This window comes from Anabrus simplex, chromosome 2 (genome assembly GCF_040414725.1).
Source record: "Anabrus simplex isolate iqAnaSimp1 chromosome 2, ASM4041472v1, whole genome shotgun sequence".
Lineage (NCBI taxonomy): Eukaryota > Metazoa > Arthropoda > Insecta > Orthoptera > Tettigoniidae > Anabrus > Anabrus simplex.
The window spans coordinates 903,367,824-903,393,879 of NC_090266.1; the positions used below are offsets into that span (position 1 = coordinate 903,367,824).

A 26,056-nucleotide genomic window follows, 5' to 3' on the forward strand; every position below is an offset into this window, starting at 1 on the left:
GACGAGGACGAGAAGTAAATGGTTCTGATTAGTGAAAAGTTCCAAATAATAGACAGTAAACATGTTCAGGATACAGAAAGAGAGTGGATGGCATACAGGGATGCTGTATTGGAAACAGATAGGGAATGTACAAATATCTTGGTGGAATGATAAAGTGAAGGCAGCTTGTAAACTTACAGAGAAGGCATATCAGTAATGGCTTCAAAGGAGGACTGATGCAGACAGTAAATTGTACTTAGATGAAAGAAACAGAATGGAACAAATGATTGTTGAATCCATGAAGAAGTCATGGGAAGATTTTGGTAAGAGCCTGGAAAAGGTAGGTCAAGCGGCAGGGATTCTGGACAGTGAAAGAATTTTACAAAGGGAGAGAAAAAAAGAAATGTATAGTATCTTGGGTAAATCAGGTGAACTGAAAGTAGAGCCCAGGGAATCTGTGAAAAGGTGGAAGGAATATTTTGAAGATTTTCTCAATGTAAAAGAAAATATTTCTGTTGATGTTGCATACAACCAACCACATATGGAGGAGGACAATAGTGTCAGTGAAATTGCACTTGAAGTGACAAGGATAATAAATAAACTCCTTTGTCACAAACCACCAGGAAGAGATGAAATTAGGCCTGAAATGGTGAAATATTATAGTGTAAATGCAGGGATGAAAATACTTCATAGAGTAATAACTAAAGCCCGGAAGTTAGGCAAAATGCCTTTTTTATCTGACTGGATATATTGAAGAATCGGATAGAGATAAATGTGTTTTCGTGCATTTAGGAAGTGTAGAGACAATTTTTGTTTTGCCTTTTTTGCCTTTTTCCTATTTCAAGATTTAAAGCCTCTTTCTGCCTTTTTTGATCATTATGCAATTTTTTTTTCTGTGATTTACACAATGTAAAAAGCACATAATGAATTTCCGTACATCAAAGGCAAAATAGGTTGCACAAATTAAATTACATATTGCCGTCACAAATATATATTTAAAATATTGTTCCCTGTAAATCGTTTATTTGTTTTCAGGCATTCGAAAGCTTATTTTCTCAACCCATTCATTTAACTTCTGTAAATAGCAGAACCTTCATTAGTGAAGGAATGCACAAGCATAATGAATACCAGGAAAGAGAGAGGATGAGAGACGTACGTCTCTTCTCCTTCCAGTGAGAAGTGTAAATGCGTTCTGAGTGCTAATGTGGACATTGAAAAAATTAAGATCATTCATGATGTTCTGAAAGATGAAAATTCTGTTTTAACTGGCATGTGTCCTTCCGAAATAACTTGTTTCAAATTTGCGCCAATCACTTCAGTGGAAGTAGAACGTTCCTTTTCCACGATGAAAAACATTCTTTCTGACAAGCGTCTGTCTATGACAGTTGATACTTTGTAAAAGCACGTTGTTGTTGCATGTAACCAAGGAAAGTAAGAGTAAGTATGGTAATTATGTGATAAATTGATAATAAAGAAATGAATGAGTATTTAAAATACATATTTTCATTAATAATGAATGAGATTCCTCTTTGCTTTCACTCCTAATAAATGCCTATTTTAATTACAGTACTGCCTATTTTCAGTATTTCAACTGCCTTTTGGCCTGCCTATTTTAACCAAAAATAATTGCCTAACTTCCGGTCTCTAGTAATAACAATAGCATGGAATGTTAGTAAGGTACCTTCTGGTTAGACAAGAGCAGTAATTGCACCTCTCTATAAGCAAGGGAACAAGGATTGCAACCACTATAGAGGTATTTCCCTGAGCAGTATACCTGGCAAGGTGTACACCAACATTTTGGAATGGTCAGTGGTTGAGGGTATGTTCAAGTGTGGTTTTGGATCGCAGAGGGTATGCTAGAATCAGATTTTCAGAATGCATTAGGTAATTGAAAAATGCTATGAGAGGAATGTACTGTTATATTTATATTTTGTAAATCAAGAGAAGGCATTTCACTGGGTACTGAGAAAAGAGGTGTTAGCTAAACCTTGGGGGGGGGGGGGGGGGGCGATTTCAGGATTACAGGCAGATTATTGAAAGAAATCAAAAGCATTTAAGTTCACAATAGGGCTGCAGTGAGAATTGATAGTAGAATGAGTTCTTCGTTCAAGGTACTTGCAGGGGTTACACAAAGCTGTATTCTTTTGCCTATGTTGTTCATTGTTTATACAGATCTATAGCACAAGAAACAAAAGAATGGGTCTACTTTGATGTCCTTAATGGACTCAGTATATCTTATTAATAATAAGTTAGAAGTAACTGACATGAAAGTAGCAAGAAGGATGGCTGTTGCAAATAGGTATGATCAATGCCAGTATAGTGCTTGCAATGAGGAGATAAAGGTTAAGTCACAAAGGTATAAAGTGGCAGAGAGAAATTCGGTTAGGTAGAAATGTAGTAAGCAGTTTGTTCTAGGCGGACGACTAGGTCTTAATGATAAGACTCTACTGAAACCGTGCAGTCTAATATCTTGCAACTTGAAAATAAGTGCAATCAGTTTGACTAAAGTGATTGCTGTAGGGAAGACACCTAAAAGAGAATTGAATGTCAGGTTGGGAAAACAAAACTGGAATAGGTAGACAATTTCAAGTAGGTATTTAGGATGTGTATTCTCCCAGGATTGTAGTACAGTAAACAAGGTGCAGTGAGCTTGCAGTTGTGTTCAACAGTATTCTGTTAAAGAAAAATTGGCTTCCGGACAAGACTGTCTCTACACCGGTCTGGTTTCAGACTGACTGTACTGTACAGCTGTTTACTACATATGCACAGAAAGGACCTACTATTTTAAAATACTATTTTTTGTTACCTATGCATGTTTTATCACATAAAGCTAGTTACCAGTAATAAATCTGAAATAGCAGCATAATAAAGCTAGTAATTACCAATTTTCATCCCAATTCTCAAAGCAGTAGTGCCATACAAAATTCAGTCTTCCAATTACTATACCCAGGGAGTCTAGGATTATGTAGCACTTCGTTCTCATGCACAAGATAAATTTAAGTTAGGAATGAACTCGATGCATGAAGCTGTGCGCTATGGAGTGGGTTCACATAAGGCAATTAGAGGATAGGTTACCTGAGAGAATAATGGAGTATGTTATGGAGAGCAGTAGAGGGAGACCAAGATGATGCAGTTTCTAAAGATTTATATATAAGAGGTAAGAAACTAAAAGAGGCCACAGAGCTAGTTACATACAGAGGATTGTGGTGGTGTTTAGTAAATTCACAGATTGCATACTGAATGCTGAAAGGCTTACAAGAAGTATGTTTTATAATAGAACTGGTTTGGTATTCACTGTAATAATTTAATTAAATACTCCTGTTTGATTGTAACACCTGTTTCTTTCCTAGTTAACACAGGCATTTCATGAAGTAAGCATAACCAAGATTTCTACCAATACTTAGTTTTCCTGACGTTGCTTCCTGGTGAAAATTTATCCATATTAAAGTACAAGACCTTCTTTATCAAGTCGTGTGGCAGACTAAACTACAGTAGAAATTAATGTAATCTACGTAACTTGGATCTACAACGGCTTGTTACATATACACAGAAAGGACCTACTCTTTCAAAATACCCTTTTTTTTGTTAACCACACATGTTCTACCACATAAAATATACACATTAAGATACTGTAATACTGCCATTACCTTACAATTAAAGGAGGAGGTTCTACCACATAAGGAGTAAAGGCTATATTCTTCTCAAATGCTAATATACATAACTCACTGAGGATTCCAATAAATGTTGATAGATAAGTAGGGACCTGAAAAATTAGCATCTATTTCAAAATTATCATCTACTTTTTCCAAAATTAGCATCCATTTTCCAAAAATTAGCATCTATTTACAAAGTTAAAATAATCGCATGGTATTATTAATTTTAACGATTCCAAGTTTATGAAGTGCAATTATTGTCCTTGGTTCACACACAATACAAATTCATTGTTCAAACGAAAGCATTGTCAGTACTTCGGCATTGCTTTTTTTCAAATTGCAGTGTCTGTCTGTAACCACTGTGTTGTAATGAGACAACACGTGCTCGCTATCTACATTGTTCGTTGGGGTCCACAACAACTCAAGATAGTATTTAGCAAATATGCTGAACTCTGTCTGAACTGCAGTTAATGCAAGAATGACATCACATTTTTCACTTTCTTTCCTCTTGGTTTGAATTGATTCAGATAACAGCAACCAGACCAGATATAGTTTTGTGAGAGATCTGTTACTCCAAACAATTTCTCAGGTTTATCTTATTTATCAGTGTTATTCAAAATTATATTTTTTGGATACAAAGCTTGAGAAATTGACACAATGCTTATGGTTGGGGTCTTTACCTTTCAATTTGGCTAGCTTGCACCGTGAAGAATGAGCAGGTTTGACAAATGTGTCTCTACATGCAGCCTGCTGTAGAGGAGTGAGCTTAATCAAAGCATCATTAGTTGCCGCAGAAAAATTCCCCTCACAAATTAAGGTAAAACTGCCGTCAATGTTATGCAGTTTGGGGTAAAGGAGATGAGAGGTAGGATACAAAGACCCTTCAAGTTCAGTAAGGAGGTCAACCAATCCAGCTGCATGATCTGTGACAAAAACCATATGGGAGTGAAGCCTATTCACTTCTCGGTCACTCAGATCAGTCACAGTTGTTGATGTTTTTCATGTCAGACATCTTGAAAAATGTAACATCAGTAAAGTAAGCACTCAGATAGAAGACAGCTTGAAACCAGCTATTCCATCGGGTTTTAACAGGTGCAGGGAAAAGCTTTGCTTCCTTTGAAACACCATACTTCGATGTTGAGAATTGTAAATAATTATATTTTCGTTTTCTTGTGTTCAAAAATGCAGACTTCACCATCGCAACCACATGATTTAAATCTGTCATCACTGTGACCCAATAATTGCCAACCAAGCTGATCTTGTATGCCCCATGCATTAAATGATCCCCTATGACCACACTTAATGTTTCATAACACCGGCTCATGTACGGGGCACTGTCACTAACAAACACTTTAACTGCATCATATGGTACACTATAACTGCGCAGAGCTCTAAAACAGCATGAGAGTAGTTTGTAGCATTTCCTGCATCAGGATAGTTCACAGAAACAACGTGCAGCTCTCTTTTCGATCCGGCTGGGACTTGGAATATGATGATAAAAACACAACGGCCTATTCTATCTGTAGTTTCATCACAGAGTATGTTGATATTCTTCCCCACTAGAGCCTCTGCTGTTCTTTTCTGGTGGTCAGATGCAACTTCTAGAAAGGAAGAAAGACCTCAAATTATAACAAAATAATTTAAAATTACTGGATCAATTGGGTCCGGGTAAGATAGTTCGATATGGAAATCACACTCAAATTCGGTATCCTTCAATTTTGCGTGTGGTTTCGATGTCGTAATACCTAAACTGTACCCGATCAGTGAAATCGAAACACCCGGTAAATATACTTCACATAGAGTTCTCACACAGGGCAGCTCTTCATTTGAAAACTCAGTAATCCAGGCTCTTAGCTCTTTGTTTCCAGCTTTTCCAGAGGTATATTTGCTTTGGCAAATACTTCAACTGTGCGTTTCGAGAAGTTATCTCTGAAAATTTTTTCGTCGTCTACAACTGTCTAACTGTGTAAGCACAGAAGATTGCTTTCTTTGAGACGTACTAGCAGCAGGGGTTGAACTTTCGTTATCGCGTCGCTTACCCACGTGTTTTTCAGATTTAACATGATTCACAATGCTATATCTTTGTTTTCCCATCCAACTCGGCAATTACAATAGTTGCAAAACACTGTAGCTGAATCTGTGGCATATAAGCCACCCTTTGCATATTGCTGAGTCCTTCGTGCGCAGTTTTTGTCATACGCTCCATAACCTAAACAATCGCTCGACCTTCTACTCTTCACTAGTTTCAATTTTGAACAATGGTTTTCCGTGGTTTCCCATTTTCACACCAGGCAAATGCTGGGGCTGTACCTTAATTAAGGCCACGGCCGCTTCCTTCCAACTCCTAGACCTTTCCTATCCCATCGTCGCCATAAGACCTATCTGTGTCGGCGCGACGTAAAGCCCCTAGCAAAAAAAAAAAAAAAATTTTGAACAACAGATAAACAACGCTGCACCCATCTCATTATTTCTGTGACACTCGATTTACATTTCGATAACAATCGATACAGATCCTATTCCCCTTGCTATTCACATTGTAAATATTGATTAAAGTCAGCAAACAGCAATCAATCGGCTACTTTTCTTCATCGATCGGAACGGTCGAAAGATTTATGCATCATATTTTGAGTGTTTCTGACGGTTTTGCCGAAATATGTTGTTTTCGCCACTCAAATAGCCCATTTTTGTGGAATTCGCACCAAAATCGCATATTTATACTAATTTCGCATTTTGTCGCACTTCTAATTATGTTGCAAGCTGTCCACTTCATGGCCGTATCGATGAGTTTACTCAACAAATTAATCTAAAAAGCCACCTAATCGATACTTTATTTCTTTTGCCTTTGGCAAACTTAAAAATACATTAACAAACACAGTACATGTTTCGACCACGTAGTGGTCATCTTCAGCTGTATATAAAAAATCTTAGATGATAACATTTAAAAGCAAGCACATTGGATCTTATAACTATATCCCATGGGAATCCAAAAACTATTGTTCTAGATGCTTTAAATGAATTGGAAGATGGGGGGGGATTGGGGGAAAGGAGATTTATGTGAATGATACTTAAATTACAGTATCGTTTACAATTGTGTTTAAAAAACTTAAATGATGAAAAACATATTTAAAATATTTAAAAGCGTCTATGTTAAAATTCTTTTTGATAAAATTAGGTGGCGTGATTAAAAGTTCGTGTTTGTAACAATCGTCAGGCATTTGTGAGAAAATAACAACTTAATTAAAATTCGCGTCTATGGTGCTGTTAAACACTTTGTTTTTAATAAACACACTTAAAATATTCTAAAGTGTCTATGGTAAGGCACTTATTCAAAAACACTTGTGCTTGAATGAAAGTTTGTCAGATGCACCAGTCTTCAGGTATTTATTGTTTATATTTGATAACTTCCTTGAGTGATATTCTTGTGGTTAAAAGGCCGTGTTGACTGTTTAACTTCCGAGAATTGCTCTTCGGAATGTGATAAAAGAATTTGTGTTAGTCGTTTAACTTGTTAAAACCCTGTGGTGGCTTCTGTTATACAAAATGGCGATCTGATTCGGGCAGCTTGCCTCGCGATCTGTAACCAGCAGGAGATCGTAATATATTAATATATAACATATGATAAAAGTAAAAAGCTCTGAATTCCAAATAGATAGCGGGAAGATATTTGTATTCGAGATTGCGTGGCCTTGACTTACCTTATCTGGCAAATGTTATGTGTAAAAATGTTATTCCACATTAGAATTACCGTAGGCTTGGATTCAGTACAAGATTAAAAAAATCGCATTTATCGCAAATGCGATTTTTTTCAGGTCCCTATAGATAAGTAAATGGACAACATATTTAATTGAAAAAGTAGAAAATTTCTCAAGGACACATATTTTATTAGATTCTTCCTTGATCTAGGAATGAATACAACAGTTCTTGAACTTTTACTCTGAATACCCTTCGATCTACTTCACTGAGTCTTTCCATGTCCTCGTGGGGACTCTCTAAAAATAACATTGATGATGTTTTTTCAGTTTTCACTTTCTTTTCCAAATATTTATTTAGCATATCACTTTCACATTTCTTTTTTTTTTTTTTTTTTTTACATTGGTAGCAAAGCTGTTTCTAGAAGGAGTCACTAGACTGGAAGTTGAAGTCCCTTCAATAATACTTGAATTGGAGGAGCCCTCCATCACAAGCTCTATTTCTGCCTCCTCCTCCTCCACTTCAGCTCGTTGAGAAGGCTCTCCTACGTCAGGTGCCACTTCTGTAGGCCATGGTGTGTTTGTTATAGGACTGTAAAAAAAAAAAAAAAAAAAAAAAGAACAACATATTAATGCAGTTCTTCTGAATAGGAGGTAATTTTTAGTATGCACACAAGCCTTATGTTTAAAAATATATAAGTTTCAGTTAATTCTGATACATTAATGAACAGAGGGTAGAAGGTAAGGTCTACAGACGGCATTTTCCCGTCATTCTTTTTTTCACTACTAGAGCATAGATCTGTACTGTAGGCCTACTAATAAAAATAAATATCACAGAATTATAACTTCTTCCAGTAATGAAGGGTTCCAAAAAGCTCAGAGCATCAAGGTAGACCCTTTAATTTTTATTTTTTCCCTATCAGAGCTCTATATCCTGCCATTTTTTGGCACAACTTTTTCCTGAAACAATGAATTACAATATTGTGACAAAGAAACACTTCATGTAGTATTTACGGCATATTTGTCATTAAAGAGAACAATGGTGCTCATTCCATGTGCCGATTAGGAAGAGATAGAGGTTAGGTAAGTAAGTACTGCTTATGTTTCCCAAACTTGTCTTCAGTTATCATAAGAACAATAATTACTACTTCTAGTGTAACTTTCTTTACCAATCTATTCCATATAATAGGTTTTACCAGTAATTATTATGAGATAGCACTACTCATAACATAAATATAATAAAGCTAAAACTTACTTACCAGTTTTCGTCCCAATTCTGGAAGCTATAGCGTTCCAAACCAAATCTACGGTCTCCCTATTGCTGTATCCAGGGAGTCGAGGATTGTATATTAGTGCCTACTTCATTTTCATGCACTAGGCAAATTAATTTGTCGATTTCTTCCACAGACCACGAAGTTACACCCACCATTATCGAACGACTGCGACTGAAAAACGGACACGCATTTTTTCACAAACCAGTCGATCTTCATCGCTCGTAGTTGATTGCTGACGATTGATGCTGTGTGACTGGTGCCACTGCCTTCCGTAGGTTTCTTTCCTTAGTCGGTTGATTGCAGTCGTTCGATCGATCCAGTGTGACAGCCCCCAAAGGGCATCAGCAAGCATGGTCTTTTTCCGAGGTCGATGTACAATAGACATATTAAATTGCTGTATGATTAGAGCCCACCCAGTGACCCTTTCGCTGGTGAGATCGGAAGACAATATAAAAGGTAAGGCTTTGTGATCCGTATAAATAGTGATCGGGTATCCAAAGTCTACTTTCTTCCAGTAGAGAAGCGAATATACTATAGCTAGGGCTTCCAGCTCATTGACTGTGTAAACTCTTTCATGCGCCCTCAGCTTCCAGCTCAAAAATGAAATGATTAACTTCACGTTGGGCTCACTAGGATCAACCTGGTAGAGAGCTGCACTTATCCCTATCCTACTGGAATCACATTTAGTGTGGAATGGCCATTCATAATTAGGATAATAGAGCTTGACGTTGTCCTTGTAGTGGCAATAAAGGATCGCTCGCATTTGTCAGTTCACTTCCAGCGATTGTTTTTCTTTAGCAATTCTTGAAGAGGTGACAAAGTCTCTGTATAGTTGGGTGAATACTGTGTGAAGATTTGGCAAAGTCCAAGAAATTGCTGAACTTGTTTAATCCTACAAGGCCTAGGGAAATCCACAATACACTGGATCTTGGCTGGATTCAGGCGCATGCCCTCGCTGCTGATGGCATGACCAAGGAAAAGTATTACAGTTTTGAAGAACTGAATTTTCTTCATGTTAATCTTGAAGTTCTTTTCCCTTAATTCCTTGAGGACCTTGTAAAGATCTTCTACGTGCTACTTCCAAGTGAAGTGAAGTGAAGTGAAGTGAAGTGAAGTGACAGTGAAGTGATGTTTGAACCCTCCGATTTCTCCTGGCTTCTCATCGAATACATCAGGGTAGGAACGATAAATCTCCTATTCTGCCGCAGCTGCGTCTAGATTGGGTTCTGGGGCTTCAATCACACTGGCGACATAGGTGAAGAAATCGGGCCCTTTGTCACATAAAATTTCAACAATGGGTCCCTCTTCTTCCTTGGTATCACCCTCTTCATCTTTTACGTGGTCAACTGGGGTGGCATCCCCAATCACACCATCGACTTTTGTATTAGGCAAATTAATCCCTTGAAGTCTACTGTCTTCACCATCTGTCAGCTGCAGTTCTACAGAACCAACCCTGTATAGACTAATTTTTTTTTTTTTTTGCTAGGGGCTTTACGTCGCACCGACACAGATAGGTCTTATGGCGACGATGGGATAGGAAAGGCCTAGGAGTTGGAAGGAAGCGGCCGTGGCCTTAATTAAGGTACAGCCCCAGCATTTGCCTGGTGTGAAAATGGGAAACCACGGAAAACCATTTTCAGGGCTGCCGATAGTGGGATTCGAACCGTATAGACTAATAATGTTGGCAGAGTAATCTGTAGTTGCCTTATACTTCAATAGAAAATCCGATTCTAGGATAAGGTTGAATTTCATTTGTAAGATTATCAAGAAAATATCTTCAAACACTTCCTCTTCTATGGCAAACTCAAGAAAAACTTGTTTTTTACATTTGATGTCTTTGTCAAGAATGGTACCCTTAATCTTCACTTGTGCCACTGGTAGGATAAGAATATTATGTTTATCCTTAATCATGGTTACTAATTTATCAGATATCAAAGAAATCTGAGTACTTAAATCCGCTAATGAGGAAATTTGAAAGTCCCTAATAGTAATATTAATGACTGGTAGGCTTCGTTGTACTCTTTGACGAATAGGTGACTCGTCCTTGTGCAGTAATCCGGCATCGTCAATTGACTGTGTCAACATAGAACGACTCAACCTCCTCATTTTCAGGCAGTCTTGTTTGAGAAAATTTTAGTTTTTTTTTTTTTTTTTTTTTTTTTTTTTTTGACAACAGCACCTGTGGAATCTGAAGTCTGACCAATGGTGTTGTTTCTCTTATTATACTCTTGAAATTCAAGAGAAGTTGCTCCAGGCTGATTATATTCTTGTTTGTCTTGTTGGAGATGGTCCTGTGTTTCTCTCCATCTCTTGTTCAGGTTGGCTCGATTAGAGTTTCTACTCTCTTCTTGCTGTCCACCTTTCCTTCGCCAGGTAGGTTTTGGCTGGTATGGTGCCTCGCCATGATATGGGCGTTTTCCATACCTTGTATATCGCATAGGTGCAGCTGACTGAGTATCTCTCTCTTCCCTTCTCTCAACCCGTTCTGGACTTCGATTCGGTTGTTCAGGAGTGCTGATCTGAACTGAATGTACAGTTAGGTCCTTACTCTTGCTAGGCCTTAGAGTACCTTGTGCCTGAGCAGTATCAAGATGTCTTAGTAACCCATCTAATTGGTCTAAGTCTTGAATATTTGCAGTTACTAAAATCTCTTGGACATGGGAAGGATACTGCAAAGTGATAACTTAAGTTTCTTCTTAGGTAAAGGAGGATCCAAATATTGCATCTTCTTTAATTGGGACAGGAGAAAATCTGAATATCGAGAAGTATTAATCGAGGTATTGTATCTTCTCGAATACAGTTGAAGTTTGGTTAGGTGCTGTGTTTCTGCATCCTCAAAACGCTTAAGCAACGCATCCTTAAACTCTGAATAGGTTTTAATGTTAAATTTGAAGACAGCATACCATGAAAGAGCTGTGCCTTCTAATAACTTGGTGACAGTTCTTAACTCCCTATCCTCAGTAATCCTATGTTCTTGGAAGTATTCCTCTACATTAAGTAAGAATTCCTTGGCAGTGTATTCTTCATTGCCAGAGAATTTAGGTAGTTTTTCGTCCTGAACTTTGATTACTTTCGTCTGATGTGAAGTCTCTCCTATGCCCTCTATCATACTTTATACTGGTCTAGATATTTCTTGAGACTCTAAGTTGACAGCTGTATCTTCCAACTGGTCTATCTTTCCTTCCAAATTGGTCTTAACGTCTCCCAATTGAAGTTGGACGACCCCTTCCACCTGTTTGACTTCATTATTGAGATCCATCTTTAGTTCACTAACATCGTGGTCAAACTTTAAGCTTGTTGAATGAACCATTTGTCAAAATTGCTCTGTTTAGCTTTTAACAAGCTAATATCATTTCCTACTTTGGGAAAGTCGTTTCTGAATGACTCTCTAAGATTTTCTTGCACGGAGACAATCTTAGCCTGTGCCTGTGAAAGTTGACCATGTGACTCCTGAAATTCAGTTTTAAAAACTTCAATGTCTCTTGTGAGCCACTGGAATGAAGGAAGAACGTCTTTTAAATCTTCCCTAACGACTTCTATTACTTGAGTTTTAATGGTTTTTCTCATCTCTTCGACATGATTAGTCAGTTGGGAGGTGATTTCTGCGAATATATCATCAATCTTTTGAGTAGATTCTGCAAATCGTTTTTCTATCCTGGCACTTGCTTCACTGAGACGTAACTCTAACTTATCATTGATTTCAGGAAATCTAGCCTCTAATTGGGAAAAATTAGCCTTAGACTCAGCCAACAGTTGAGCATCATGTTCTGCTAAACGCCTATCTATGTTAGCATTAAATTCAACTGCTAGGTTGGCATTTGATTCTGCCTGAGATTGTGCTAAGTTGTTTAATCGCTGATCTAAGTTAGCATTTGCTTCGGCATTGGATTGAGCTAAGTTAGCAAGATAAGCATTAGGTTGGACATTAGATTCAGCTATACTAGAAAGATTATTAGTTTCTGCAAAACGTCGCTGTAAGTTAGCGCATGTTTCAGGAAGCGTGGTTTCTAAATTAGCATTGGCTTCACTTACATTAAGCCTAAGAGTTTCAATGGCTGCAAGAATGTTATCCATTTTACTACAGTTTAATGTTGAAAATATAGCACTAGCAATTTTAAACTGTTGATTGCATAGAAATGGCTTTCGAAGTTCGAAAAGCACTCAGTTTTTTTGTAAAAATGTAAATATCACACTTAGAGTTGTCTTATGGTCAGTCTTATGAAGAGAATACATAGAAAATATTCAAACATTTGTATAAGAATGATTTACTTGCCACGTTCAGGGCATCAATTGCACTTAACTATAACACTACGTCCAGGATGTTGCATTTATCTGTCTAACTCTGATAGCACTGTTTTTCATAGCTATCGAGCCCCACACTCATGGGGGCCACGTTTATCCAATCCTCTCTGTACCAGTAAAAGATAGCCCGTCCTAACTGATGATTAAAAAGAGCATGGATGAAAGTTCTCAAGGCATTTCATAGGCAAAAATAGCTAGGGCTTGGTACAGGAGGATAGGTTCTATCTACAATGAGTGAAGATTTATTTTGAAAGTTTAATTTATTCAAAATTATTGGCAAGTTGAAATTCATATCACCTTCCCGAATGGTTCCCCAGGCAAACTCGTACTCCAGGACCCTCTCGTCACCATTGAATTGGACTCGTACTCCTAGATCTTGTCATCAGCATGGAATTGGACTCGTACTCTCAAGTCCGTTCACCAGCATGGAATCGAACCCGTACCTTGAAACTGAAGGTCTGGAATTTCTCGAAAGTCTGCAGCGATCTTGATTTAACTTTATACGAGGGTCCACAGTCGTACAGTCCCCCGACACGTTCAGAATCACTTGACACCAAACACTGACTTTGATATTGATGTAACACGAAGTTTGAAGTATGCCAAAACTTTGCTTGACACTTGCAGATAGAAATTGTTGAATGTTACTTCAGAAGTTGAAAATGCGGATAGCATTGATGGTTATTTACCACTGAGAATGATGAACTAAATACCGTTCACTTGCAGTGCACTGTCTGTGGTTACTTGCCACAACAAGTAATATTGTCACACTTAATACAAAAATGGCTGTTTAAGAGTTTATCTGTATGACACTGCTAATAGCGATGAAATAAATAAAGTTATCAGTCACCCTTAGCACTGTGAGTCTCGAAAAATCAGAAAGTCATTGAAGAATAGTTAGAAGTAATTATGTACAGCTATGAACAGAAATCAATATTTGAATCCAGTTAACACGCGAGAGGTCGCACCCGTTATAGAACGCGAGAGATCGCACGAAGGCAAATTGCTCATGCTTAATATTTTAATGAGCTGCTATTTTCCTTATGCAGTGAATGCTCTGATAAAAATATAAATATGTACCCTGTTTAAGTGCCTATCAACAAGTACTAACATAATTACCCAGTAAAAATATTTTTCCAATGTAAAAAAATTAATGAATTTTTTTTGCAAAATCTGGTAAAATTATGCGAGTTCCTAAAGAGCCTCAAGTGTTGAATTGCAAGAAATAGGCCAACACTTGTGTTATCACGATGAAATATTTTAAACACTTAAAATATCACAGTCACTGAAATAATGTTTTAACACTTGCATAGCAATGGAATAAGTTAAGCACTTCACTTGGTTTCTGACCTAAGAAATACTAAGTTGCGTAGTTGGAGAATTACACTGAGTTCGGTTCTCGGCGTGAGAACTGACACGTCGCGCTTGATAACCACTACGTTGTCACTTAACTCTACTGCTGACAGACAGAACAACAGAGGGTCTGGCCAGGCAGAGCCCTTGTCGAAGAATGCTTGTCTATTGCTGGGTCAAGTTGATGAGTTTGGTGGGTTAGCCTACCTTGCTCCGACATCTATGTCACTCACAGCTGTTTTGCTCACATGCTGGCTGGACCTGTTAGATGTTAGCACATCGAGCTTGTAGTTATCAGCGTGCGTGATGATACGACATCACTCTTAATAAATACGGTATGTACCGTGTGTTCCTGGTACAATATGTCATTAAAAATAGAGCACAGATATTCTCACCATGGATGATCTTGTTGGCACAGTTTGTTAGTTGGTGGTCTTCTATTCTCAACGTATTGGATTTGATCGGGATCAAGATCGGCAACATTTGAGTGTGTTCGGATGTGACAAGTTCATGCATGAGCTCCCAGCACATGAAAGAACTCTTGCAGGGCAAAATTCTAATACACTGGTGTTTTAAAATCTACACCTAGGGAAGGGATTTCAAAGAAATATATATATTTAAAAAAAAATATTGTTTTGGCCTTTTAGGACGATGGTTAACACTTTTCAGCCTTTCTGGATTTCCAGTACTTCTTCATCTTGATAGAGAATGCAGTTCTTCGCTCTTTGGGCCACTTTGCACTAGTTTGTTTTCTCACTCTGTCTGGAAGATCTATTTTCCCATATACCTAGACCCCAAACTTACTTCTTTCTTGAACCAGTGTCTCGGAGACACTGCCCAGATACCCCTTCACTGCAGTTGCCCACGCAGTGGTACATTTCAGTCATGAGAAGATTCAAGAATTCAAGATATTCTGGTGTTGGGCATACGAGACAGATAGGTGTAAAACATAAGATGACGCTTGCTCATCACAAGTGAGAGCTTTCCATTTTAAAAAAAAAATCTATTTTACGTTGCGCCGACACGGATAGGTCTTATGGCGACGATGGGATAAGAAAGGACTTGGAGCGGGAAGGAAGAGGCCGTAGCCTTAATTAAGGTACAGCCCCGGCATTTGCCTGGTGTGACTTTCCAAGTTTAGAGCACATCACTGCATTTTTACTTGGGCGATATTCGCTCTCACAATTTTGATGTGGGCTTAGGAACTTCCTTTAGAATTTCCTAATTGAATTCTGTTTTACGTCGCACTGACACAGATAGGTCTTATGGTGACGATGGAATAGGAAAAGGGTTGGGAGTGGGAAGGAAGCGGCCGTGGCCTTAATTAAGGTGCCTGATGTGAAAATGGCAAACCACGGGAAACCATTTCTGGGCTGCCGACAGTAGGGTTCGAACCTACTGTCTCCTGGATGCAACCTCACTGCTGCGCATCCCTAACCGCACGGCCAACTCACCTGGTATTTCCTAACTATCTCCCTGCGTTGAGTCAGAGCAAAGCATTCAGCATCGTATAAAGCTTTAAGACATAGGCTACTATGATGGTGTAATGGTGGTATTAGACCTGCCATGAGATTACTCAGGACTGATAAGTGTGTTTTAGATAGATAATATTTATTTTCCTCCAGATCTACAGTACATGACCTTAATGATGTATAACAGAGAAAAATAACAATGTCTAACCTTATCAACTTATGTTCAATCAATTTGCATTTGCTGAAAACTAAGCAAACGAATCAAAATAGATTTCCATGAAATAATCGACCGACACACTCAAAAGACCCACGGTCAACGCCTTTTCGGAGATCCGTTATCCGTGGGAATATGACAACTGTGTGAACACAAAACCAAAAGGCATACATGGCAAAAAATGAAATAAAATAAAATAAAATAAAATAAACAGCAGCACGGCACATGGTGCTTGGCCATCCATATGGAGGGGTAATGTCCTCCCATTTCTCTCCTGACTGACACAGCAAGTCATTACTCATTCCACAACTACATGTCAACATGCGACCCATTACAACTTGAGCCAGACCAACGTTAAAACATCTGCTGAGTCAGTGTCCTCTATTTTTCTCTTGTATCTACCTAGTATATTGTTCTACTTCCATTACTCACTGTGACATCATTAACTACTTGCCATTTAAATAATTAAAAGCTAAATCCACTAATACAATCTAATATTACACTCTTTACCAACCATTATAATCTCCATCACTCTCAATCATACTATATCTTCTATTCTAATTGTAAACAAACGAATCAAGCCAAACTCCACATTAAAAAATTACTCCACCGAGCTCGATAGCTGCAGTCGCTTAAGTGCGGCCAGTATCCAGTATTTGGGAGATAGTGGGTTCGAACCCCACTGTTGGCAGCCCTGAATATGGTTTTCCGTGGTTTCCAATTTTCACACCAGACAAATGCTGGGGCTGTACCTTAATTAAAGCCACGGCTGCTTCCTTCCCAGTCCTATCCCTTTCCTGTCCCATCGTTGCCATAAGACCTATCTGTGTCGGCGCGACGTAAAACCCCTAGCAAAAAAAAAAAGCCTTACTTACTTACTTTACTTGACTTTTTACTTCTAGTTACTATGTCCTCATAATTTTTTTTTTTTTTTCATTCCCCACAGATCCCTTAAGCTCCTGCTCCTCCCTTTTTTCATAAACAGTTCTGTTCTCTCTCTGTTCTCCACTGACCTTTTCTTTCCATTCTGCACGTCCATTCCTTCACTGTGTTCACCTCTCTGCCTTTCCTCTTCCCTGGCTATATGTCCATAGCTGCTTCCTTAAACATTTCTATTCTCACCCTGTTGTCTACTGCTCTTTCCTTTTCACTATGCATGACCACTCTTTCACTATGTTCATCTCCCTGCCTTTCCTCATGCAACTTCCTGTTTCCCTTGGTTCTTTCCTTATCACCATGTCCGTCTTCTCCAACAATGCTTTCTATAACTTGCCTTTCTTCCCCATCACTTCTTCTTGCTTCAAATTCTCTTCTAATTCCCATAACTTTGTCACTGTCCAAAATCTGGTCCATTGGTCATTGGTTAGCACTAATTGCTGACCCCTAATGTGAGCTCTTAATCCTTGAAGTCTGGCTCTCACTAAATGTTTCTTTAGGGTTTTTATATTCTTAATCCCTTCTCTTCCCATGTCTCTCTTAATCCAAATTTTTGTTTTGTGGATCACCCGCGTTTATTATCACTATTTCCGCCGTCAGGGTGGATAACAACTTCACTTTTATCGGCCTGTTACCCTGTGCTTTACCTATCCTTTCCACATCTTCTATATCAACTTTACTGAAGATAATTTTCATTCTGTTTTGGATGACTTCCACAACATTGTAAATTGTCATCACTTTGTCCTCTCCTTTTTCTTCTAGCACTCCATATATAAATGAGCATTTCTTCCTGCGTCCCTGGCTACTGTCTTATATTTCTGCCTTCAGCTTCACCACCTCTTCTTCCATATTCCTAATTTTCTCTTTGACACAGTTTCTTTCTCGTAGTTTCCCACTTTGGTCATTGTTTCGTCCGTTTTTCCCTGGATCCATTGCCTCATATTTTCAAACTCGTTCACTTGTTCCTGAATCATATTTTTAATCTGTTCAAATGGGCATACTTCTTTGACGACCTCCTTTACCACCCTCCTTATGACCTCCACATCTTCCCAGCTCATGTTGCCACTGGAAGTCGGGCCGTGGTTTACTTCTACGCCCCTTAAAACTGGCAGTACCATAATCGCTGCTACCACCAATATCATCTCACCCTTCAATCTTATTTCCACTTTACCTCCTTCTCTTTCGGCTGTATCCTTCTTCCTTCTCCTCTGCGATCTTCGGATAACTACCCAATATTGTTCCACACCAATCATCTTCCTCTTCACTCTTGTCTTCCCTCTTGCACTCACCGCTCACACTCCGCTCCTGCTCTACCGGCACACTCGACCTAGCACGTCTGCACCCGATGCTTGCTTAGGCTAGACTGGATAAGTGTGTTTGCAGAGGTAAAAATCTGTTTCCATGCATGTAGCCCGATATTTTAGAGCTACTTTTTCCTGTGCATTAAAGTTAACTATCTCTCCGAGATACTTAAAATGAATGCAAAATTGATTTTTCTATATTTGGGATTGAGAAATGCAGTGGTCAGATGTCATTACTTCAGATTTATCGAAAGATTCCTGGAGACCTTCAGCTTCAACTACTTCTAGTAAAGTTTCAACCTGTAAGTCGGCAATGTTCGGGTCATCTGCCTTTAGGGCTACATCATCTGCAAAAGCAAGACAGTCGATGTTCACTGCATGGCTGAAAGCAACAGGAAACTAAGCCGTAACTAACTCCTGAGGACATGCAGCTCTCTCTGTATGAATGATGTAATGATGATGGCTTCCTCCCGGGTAAAATATTCTGGAGGTAAAATAGTCCCCTATTCGGATCTCTGGTTGGGGACTACACGAGAGGGGGCAATCATCAGGAAGATGGATACTGACATTCTCTGAGTCGGAGCGTGGAATGTTAGAAGTTTGAAGTATTTTGGTAGGTTAGAGAATCTGAAAAGGAAGATGGATATTAGATATAGTTGGTATAAGTGAAGTATGTTGGCAGGAAGAGCAGGATTTTTTGTCTGGCGGCAATCACAGCATTATCAATACAAAATCAAACAGGGGAAATGCAGGAGTTGGTCTGATAATGAATAAGAAAATAGGGAGGCGGGTAAGCTACTACAACCAGCCTAGTGAAAGGATTATTGTTGTCAAGATAGACACCAAACCAATGCCCACCATAATAGTGCAGGTCTATATGCCCAATAGTTCAGCAGATGATAATTGAAAGAACATATGAAGAGATAGAAGATTTAATATAATATGTAAAAGGTGACGAGGATCTAATTGTGATGGGAGACTGACATTCAGTGGTAGGCCAAGGAAGAGAAGGTAATACAGTAGGAGAATTTGGATTGGGACAAAGGAAGGAAAGAGGAACTCAGCTGGTTGAATTCTGCACCGATCATAACTTAGTCCTGAAGCCACTGGAAGGTATCAAATAGACTTCATTATGATTAGGCAGAGATTCAGAAACCAGGTGTTGGATTGCAAAACTTTCCCAGGAGCAGAGGATGGCTACCACATCCAAGGAAGGCAGCAGGCATGCAAATTACCCACTCCCGGCACGGGGAGGTAGTGACGAAAAATAACGATACGGGACTCATCCGAGGCCCCATAATCGGAATGAGTACACTTTAAATCCTTTAACGAGTATCCATTGGAGGGCAAGTCTGGTGCCAGCAGCCACGGTAATTCCAGCTCCAATAGCGTATATTAAAGTTGTTGCGGTTAAAAAGCTCGTAGTTGGATTTGTTTCCCACACTGTCGTTCATCGCTCGTCAGTGTCTAACTGGCATGGTTCGTGGGACGTCCTGCCGGTGGTGGTGAGTTGAAAGCACGCGGCCGCCGTGGTTATCCGCATGCGGTTCCTACACGCCGTAGGCGGACCCCGATGAAATCCTACCGCGGTGCTCTTCATCGAATGTCGAGGTGGGCCGGCACGTTTGCTTTGAACAAATTAGAGTGCTTAAAGCAGGCCGGCTGCGCCTGAATACTGTGTGCATGGAATAATGGAATAGGACCTCGGTTCTATTTTGTTGGTTTTCGGAACCCGAGGTAATGATTAATAGGGACAGGCGGGGGCATTCGTACTGCGATGTTAGAAGTGAAATTCTTGGATCGTCGCAAGACCGATGCGAAAGCATTTGCCAAGTATGTTTTCATTAATCAAGAACGAAAGTTAGAGGTTCAAAGGTGATCAGATACCGCCCTAGTTCTAACCTTAAATGATGCCAGCTAGCGATCCGCCGAAGTTCCTCTGATGACTCGGCGGGCAGCTCCCAGGAAACCAAAGCTTTTGGGTTGCGGGGGAAGTATGGTTGCAAAGCTGAAACTTTAAGGAATTGATGGAAGGGTACCACCAGGAATGGAGCCTGCGGCTTAATTTGACTCAACACAGGAAACCTCGCCAGGCCCGGACACTGGAAGGATTGACAGATGAGAACTCTTTCTTGATTCGGTGGGTGGTGGAGCATGGCCGTTCTTAGTTGGTGGAGCGATTTGTCTGGTTAATTCCGATAACAAACGAGACTCTAGCCTGCTAAATAGTCGCATCTGGTATCCATTCGTGCTACCGGCGAGAACACATCTTCTTAGAGGGACAGGCGGCTTCTAGCCGCACGAGATTGAGCAATAACAGGTCTGTGATGCCCTTAGATGTTCTGGGCCGCACGCCCACTACACTGAAGGAAGCAGCATGTCCTCCTAGTCCGAAAGGACCAGGATGAGCTGTGTGTTTAATAGAAAAAATTGTTAGCGTAAATTGTATAATATTGTATGATAGGAAAATTTTCTTCTCTTGTTAATTTAATATTTAGTGCTTGACAATAATGTATTTTAGTGTACCATTTGCCACCGAGGTAGACACCTCATTTGCAAATAAAGAGATTTTGATTTTTTTGATTTTGAACCCGTTGAACCTCCTTCATGCTAGGGATTGGGGCTTGCAATTATTCCCCATGAACGAGGAATTCCCAGTAAGCGCGAGTCATAAGCCCGCGTTGATTACATCCCTGCCCTATGTACACACCGCCCATCGCTACTGCCGATTGAATGATTTAGTGACGTCTTCGGACCGGTGCACGGGATGTGCTTCGTGCAGTTTCTGATGTGTCTGGAAAGATGACCAAACTTGATTATTTCGAGGAAGTAAAAATCGTAACAAGGTTTCCGCCAGTGAACCTGCGGAAGGATCATTACCAAAAGTGTTTTATCAAAAAACATTTTTAGAAGGAGGAGTTGGACGGCCCCGCGCGGTCCTCTTCTCCGGCGAGGCTCCCTCGAGGAGCAAGACTCCTGCCGAGCCTGCCGTTGCGAGCTCAGACAAGTCCTGTACGTATTCTCTAAGCGGCGGCCCCGTCCGTTGCCGACAGTGGGAATTGAAATTGACGAAATTGAAATAAAGAACCCCATCTTAGTACAATTACCGGAACTAATACAAATGCTTAAATCAGATATAAATAAATTCTATAAACATTTTAATCCGACAAAAGTTAATGGCTTATTGACGCAAACAAACTCAACTCCTCCTCTTACTTCTCCTAGACAATCCCCTCCACAATCTACTGCAGCTATCAATGCACCGCCTACCTTAACTTCCCCTTCCCACTCCCCGCCAAAACGTAAACTCATCCACACTCACTCATATAATACAAGAAGTGCAAACAGAAAAACAACAAGTAGTTTTCAAGAGGCTAGGAGTAACACCAAACTATTACGCAGCAGAAAGAAAAGTAAGTGACAATTCTTCCAATAAGAAGTTATACAGAATTATAATCAAAACCATAAACATATAATTTTTTATCTTTCATTACAGATATACCAACAAGCCATTATGGAACGTATGAGAACATTTTAAATCCAATATCACATTAGAAAGTGTTTCATCAACAAGTTTGTTCACGAACAATATTATCCTATTGACAGTATAAAATTAATACCAATACATTTCTATAAATGTTACTCCAGCAACGAGAACAAGTCAAATGTCCATAACATAGACAATTACCAACTGCAGAAAATTGTCAATATAGTTTACGAAGTTTTAACGACAATCATACAAGTTAAGCAACATGAATCAATACAATTAGCCAGATCTCAAAAGTTTTTTATTTTTTATTTATTTTTTATTTTTTAAACAATTTAAAAGATGTTCACCAGATGAGTTTCGTCAATATAATGTTAGACTTAGATGGATTTTAGACAAAAAGTTTTAACTTAAAAACATAATTTTATTGTTGTGTGACTTTTAAAATGTTATAAGATTTGTCAATTAGTTTTATAGGAATAATCTTGATCCAAAAAAATTGTTACATGATCTTATACAACCTTAAGTGAATGATAGTTGGCTGATGATGCTCACGAAAAAGGAGCGAAACATGTACCATATAAATATCTTAATAAATATGTAAGTTTGTACTATGTTTTTATTGTATTGAATAGGTGGTAATTAACAAAATTATAAGAATTTGTATCACAAGGCAGTGGGATTGTCGTGGTCCGTGTGGCCGCGTCTTCTTCGATGCAGACGTTCGACATTGGGTACTTACCTCCCTCGCTCAGTGGATGGGGATAACATGAGGGGACCCACCGCGGCTTCGGCCCGGCGGGCAGGTTTTAAATGAACGCAACGCCCATGCTCGAGACACTTCTTAGCTCTGTGATGAGAAACCCATGAAAATGATTGCTTCTCCTCCACTCACCGTGGAGAGAATGATCGAAAAATGAAACAAACAACACTGAACGGTGGATCACTCAGCTCATGGGTCGATGAAGAATGCAGCAAATTGCGCGTCGACATGTGAAATGCAGGATATATGAACATCGACATTTCGAACGCACATTGCGGTCCATGGATTCCGTTCCTGGACCGCGCCTGGCTGAGGGTCAGTTGCTAAAACTGAACGTGTCATTGCATTCGAAGGGTGGGAGCGTCGCGGTTCATGCGGCCACGGCTGCCGCCGCGTCTCCTGAAAAGAGCTTCACCCCGGTGGAGCTGGACCGGTCGACACCACCACTGAGAGTGTGTTAGACGGGAGGGTTGGTCCGCGCAGCGTCTTTGTGTCTGCTGGCGCTGGTTTGCCGCCCCTTCCCCGCAACCAAGCTTGAAAGTGTGTGCTGTGTGTGCTGTGTGTGCAGCAGCCGAACATTTTGTGCAACACGCACAAACCAAACACGACCTCAGAGCAGGCAAGACTACCCGCTGAATTTAAGCATACTCTTAAGCGGAGGAAAAGAAACTAACAAGGATTCCCTTAGTAGCGGCGAACGAACAGGGAAGAGCCCAGCACCGAATCTCGCAGGTTCACCCTGCCGAGAAATGTGGTGTTTGGGAGGGTCCACTTATTCCGGGAACCTGCGGCGAGTTCAAGTCCTTCTCGAATGGGGTCACGCTCTGCAGAGGGTGCCAGGCCCGTAGAGACCGCTGCAGCTTCCGGGAGGATCTCTCCTTAGAGTCGGGTTGCTTGAGAGTGCAGCTCTAAGTGGGTGGTAAACTCCATCTAAGGCTAAATATGACTACGAGACTGATAGCGAACAAGTATCGTAAGGGAAAGTTGAAAAGAACTTTGAGGAGAGAGTTCAGGAGTATGTGAAACCATTCGGGGGTAAACGTGAGAAAACCGAAAATACCTCAGCCGGGGAGATTCAAGCCTTATCCGCTCCTCTTCCCCTGCTTTGGCCAGATGGGTCCGTCCCCCTGCACGGAGCAATCCGGCGTCAGGGTGGTAACGGGTTTCTACTCGGCCGGGCAGTGGTGGGGAGGTATGTGGGCCGCACTTTTCCCCTCGTTGGACGTTGCGACCCGTTGCGTGTCGGTCTAAGGCCTGGGTGTGTAGCCTGTTCGTCCGCGTCGCAAGGCGTGATCGTCGGACCACAACTTGTTGGTCATGAAATGCCACCTGAAGCTGAAGAAATTGAAGGAAGGAATGCAAGTAGGTGGGATCTAGACAAGTTGAACGAAAATAGTGTGAGGGACTGTTTCAAGGAACATGTTGCACAAGGACTAAATGAAAAGGCTGAAGGAAACACAGTAGAGGAAGAATGGACATTCGTGAAGAATGAGGTCTCTAGGTATGCTGAAGAAATGCTAGGAAGAAAGGAAAGATCAACTAAGAATCAATGGATAACTCAGAATATACTGGACCTGATTGATGAACGACGAAAGTACAAGAATGCAAAAAATGGAGAGGGCTGAAAAGAATACAGGCAATTAAAGAAAGAAGTGGATAGAAAGTGCAGGACATTTAAGGAAGAATGGCTGAAGGAGAAGTGCAAGGATGTTTAAGGTTGTATGGTCATAGGGAAGGCATGTGCTGCATACAGGAAAAAGAAAACCTTTGGATAAAGGAAATATGTGTGTATGAATATTAAGAGTGTAGATGGGAAACCACTTCTAGGGAAAGAAGACAAGGCAGAAAGATGGCAGGAACATATCCAACAGTTGTATCAAGGAAATGACGTAGATGATATTGCTCTGGAACAAGAAGAAGCTGTTGATGCCGATGATATGGGAGACCCTATTTTGAGGTCAGAATTTGATAAGAGCTTTAAAAGACCTAAATAGGAACAATTCCCTCTGAATTACTGACTGTCTTGGGAGAAACAAGCATGGCAAGGTTAGTGTGTAAGATGTATGAGACAGGAAAGTGCCATCCGATTTTCAGCAGAATGTTAAATGAGCTGGGAGAATGTCAGTTTGGATTCATAAGAAATGTAGGAACGTGAAGCAATCCTGACTGTACACCTGATGTTAGAGGATTGAATAAAGAAGGACAAGCCCATGTACATGGCATTCGTAGATCTAGAAAATGCATTTGATAATGTTGATTGGACCAAGCTATTTGAGATTCTGAAGGTGATCGGGATCAGATACAGAGAACGAAAATTATCCACAATCTGTATAAAAATCAGTCTACCGAGCTCGATAACTGTAGTCGCTTAAGTGCGGCCAGTATCCAGTATTCGGGAGATAGTACTGTAGGTTCGAACCCCACTGTCGGCACTCCTGAAAATGGTTTTCCGTGGTTTCCCATTTTCACACCAGGCAAATGCTTGGGCTGTACCTTAATTAAGGCCATGGACGCTTCCTTCCCACTCCTAGCCCTTTCCTGTCCCATCGTTGCCATAAGACCTATCTGTGTCGGTGCGACGTTAAGCAAAAAAAAATCGGTCTGCAGTAATAAGAATCGAGGGCTTTGAAAACGTAGCAGCAGTCCAGAAAGGAGTGAGGCAAGGTTGCAGTTAGTCACCCTTCCCCTTCAATGTGTATATAGAACAGGTAGTACAGGAAATCAGACGAATGTGAGAAGGGAATCACGATCCAAGGAGAGGAAATCAAAACCCTGAGATTTGCTGATGATATTGTTATTTTATCCAAGACTACAGAAGATCTGGAGAAATTGCTGAATAATGTGGGCAGAGTCTTGGGTAAGGAGTACACGATGAATATAAACGAGTCCAAAATGAAAGTAATGGAGTGCAGTCAAACAAAGTCAGGTGATGCAGGAAACATTAGATTAGGAAATGACATCTTAAAGGAAGTAGATGAGTATCTTTACTTGGGTACCAAATAACTAGCGATGGCAGAAGTAAGGAGGACATAAAATGCAGACTAGCACAAGCAAGGAAGGCCTTCCTTAAGAGAAGAAATTTGCTCACTTCGAACATTGATATAGGAATTAGAAAGGTGTTTTTGAAGACTTTTGTCTGGAGTGTGGCATTGTATGGAAGTGAAACATGGACGATAACTAGCTCAGAAAGTAAGAGGATAGAAGCTTTTGAAATGTGGTGTTACAGAAGAATGCTGAAGAGGGATAGATCGAATCACGAATGAGGAGATACTGGATCGAATTGGTGAGAGGAAATGGATTTGGGTAAATTTGACCAGAAGGAGAGATAGAATGATAGGACACATCTTAAGACACCCAGGACTTGTGCAATTCATTTTTGAGGAAGTGTAGGCGGTAAGAATGGTAGGGGTAGACCAAGGTATGAATATGATAGGCAGATTAGAAGAGATGTAGGATGTAGTTGTTACATAGAAATGAAAAGGTTAACACAGGATAGGGTGGTATATAGAGCTGCATCAAACCAGTCTAAGGACTGATGACTCAACAACACCTGTAAAAATAAGACTTTTTAACCAAGCAATAAAAATACACACTATTAAACAAAGAATGACACGTTTCGTTTTTAAATCATCAGAT

General features: G+C 40.0%; 1 protein-coding gene and 1 non-coding gene across 4 annotated transcripts in view; both read left to right on the forward strand.

Moving 5' to 3' along the window:
- LOC136864543 (F-box only protein 22) overlaps nucleotides 1-26,056 on the forward strand; it is a 477,522-nt gene that overhangs the window by 111,386 nt on the left and 340,080 nt on the right. The gene's annotated exons all lie outside the window — the stretch shown is intronic.
- On the forward strand, nucleotides 22,585-22,739 carry LOC137498659 (5.8S ribosomal RNA). Its single transcript, XR_011017896.1, has one exon. It is a non-coding gene; the product is annotated as a 5.8S ribosomal RNA (ribosomal RNA).